The sequence below is a fragment of the Epinephelus moara genome, chromosome 3 (assembly GCF_006386435.1).
Source record: "Epinephelus moara isolate mb chromosome 3, YSFRI_EMoa_1.0, whole genome shotgun sequence".
NCBI classification, from domain to species: domain Eukaryota; kingdom Metazoa; phylum Chordata; class Actinopteri; order Perciformes; family Serranidae; genus Epinephelus; species Epinephelus moara.
In genome coordinates this window covers 40972163-40974454 of record NC_065508.1, presented here as the reverse complement: position 1 = coordinate 40974454, position 2292 = coordinate 40972163, and positions in this window count along the sequence as shown.

Genomic DNA, 2292 nt, shown 5'->3' with positions numbered 1-2292 from the left:
AACTCCTTCCAATAACAGGAGAGAGAAGTGTCGATTATAATCTAAAATAATCAGTTTGAATAGTTTGGTTCATCAGACAGGATGACCTATAAGCCTAGACTGAAAATTCTTGAGTGAGGTATCTAACAGAGACTTAGAGCCCAGTATGAAACAATGGGAGGAGTAACCATTCGGCATGTCTCATATTATAGTTATGTACATCACAGTTAGGCCGTAAAAATACAAGGTGTGGAAGTGTAGCAGGCTGCTGCTAAATTTTACAAGATACAAGTGTGATGTTCATTTATATTAAAAACTGATAGAAGATTGAGCTGAATGAAAAGAGGCACTGGGTGCTCTGTCCTGCTGCTAAATGTGGCAATTCTATCACATCTTTTTTGTGGAATATAAAACTTATGAAGGTGAGTGGGTTAAGTAGTTAAGTAGTAGCCAAATTATATTTCAGTATATGAGATCAGGATAAATTAAGCTATAATAAAGAGTTAATAAGCATTTCTGAGGAACCAAACCTCTAGTTTTGCCAATCATGCCAATAGATTTAGACATTTTATTATAAACAGACTCCTCCAGCTCAGAGTTTGATCAATCAAGACTCCAAGGAAACTTGTGGATTATACTTGGGGAATTGGGTTGTTTTCAGTTGAGAGGCAAGAGTCAGATTTACAATATTTCTATTTATTTATTTTTGTTTAATTTGAACCATTGGGAATTTTTAGTACAGGGAAATTAGTTAAATTAAAATAAATTAATCTGCAAAAAGTACTATGAACATAGAGGGTGATTCTGCAGCCAACTGAAGAAACAGAGGTCCAGAAATAGATCCCTGTGGGACACCACGTTATAGTGGCCCTGTCAGATGTTTATCCATTAAAAATTAATTTTTGGCGTGAGATATCATGATTAATGGTGTCAAAAGTCTAGAAATATCCCTTAAGCATTTTTGTTGTTATTTAAAGCAGTGTGAATGTTGCCCACCAACTGAATTTCTGTAGAATAATTTTTCCTAAATCTATACTGGTGTTCATGATAGCATTTCCACTCCTGCAGATGTGTCATCATTATTGTAAACCAACTTCCCCAAAATCTTTGAAAAACAGGGAAGGACAGAAACAGGACGGTAGTTGTTAAATGAGCTTTAGCCACCAGATTTAAACACAGGCACAACTTTAGCAGGTGTAAGGTCAAGTGCCTAGTAATTTAGGGACTAATTTTGATAATCAGACATGACTTTACATGACTGGCTGCTGAATCTTTCATATTGGCAAGGATGTCAATGATTCAACTTGACATGTATGGAAATTAATGGAACAGATGATTGTGAAAAGATTAGATTATTTGTTAGAGTATTAAGGATTGCTAAGCACACTTCAAATAATATTCCATAAAGGTAGATCATGCATTAGTGAAGATGAGTAATGACATGGAAAGAACTATGAAAGAAGTTGTGGCAGATGTTGTGAATTCTTCGCGCTTATGGACATTTTGGTTAGAGACTCTTGCATCACGGTTTACTTACGTGTCTTTCACTCCGTGCATTTTGCACTGCAATCGTTTGTTGCTACAATAAGGATTGCCCGATTGCCCAGGGCAAGTAAAACTCGCGGTCGGGCATGTAAACTAACAACTCACTTGCCCGATCGGGCAAGTTGCTAAAAATAGTAAAAGTTAATAACTAATTGATAAAATAAATGTATTTTAAAATGTGCTCTTCTGCTCTGATGCAGGCGCACGGCGGAGTTCCGCCACACACACAGGTGAGCACGCTAGAGCGGCTCGGGCCGCATTTTCCTGACCAAACCTGACCCCGAGGCCGGTGCAGTTTGTCAGCTGACAAGGTTATTGAAATGGACAGTGTGTAAATAACCATCAACAGACTGCTGTTATGCACAGACAAACACGCTGCTCGCACAGCAGCTTAGTACGGCACTCATGCTGAGCTTGTGTTGCGTTCAGGCGTTGTCACGTAAATAACAACTTCAACACTTAAATAGGTCATAGCACAAAACAGCAGCATGTCAAGTGACTTTTTACTTTATTATTAGTGCTGCACAATTAATCTAATCGCAATCGCAAACGCGATGTCAGGCTGTGCGATTACATAACCGCATAAAAGGCTGCGATTTGCGATTTAATGTAGGCTAAATAAATGTTAACGTGTGTGCCTGTGAACGTGACTGCCTCTCCTGTAGTGTGTGGAGTTTGTTGACATCACGCCCAAAAGCTGTCCTGGTGCGTGCAGCCGGCGTGCAGCAGTGACCAACACAGACGCTGAAGAAGAGCATGAGCACGACC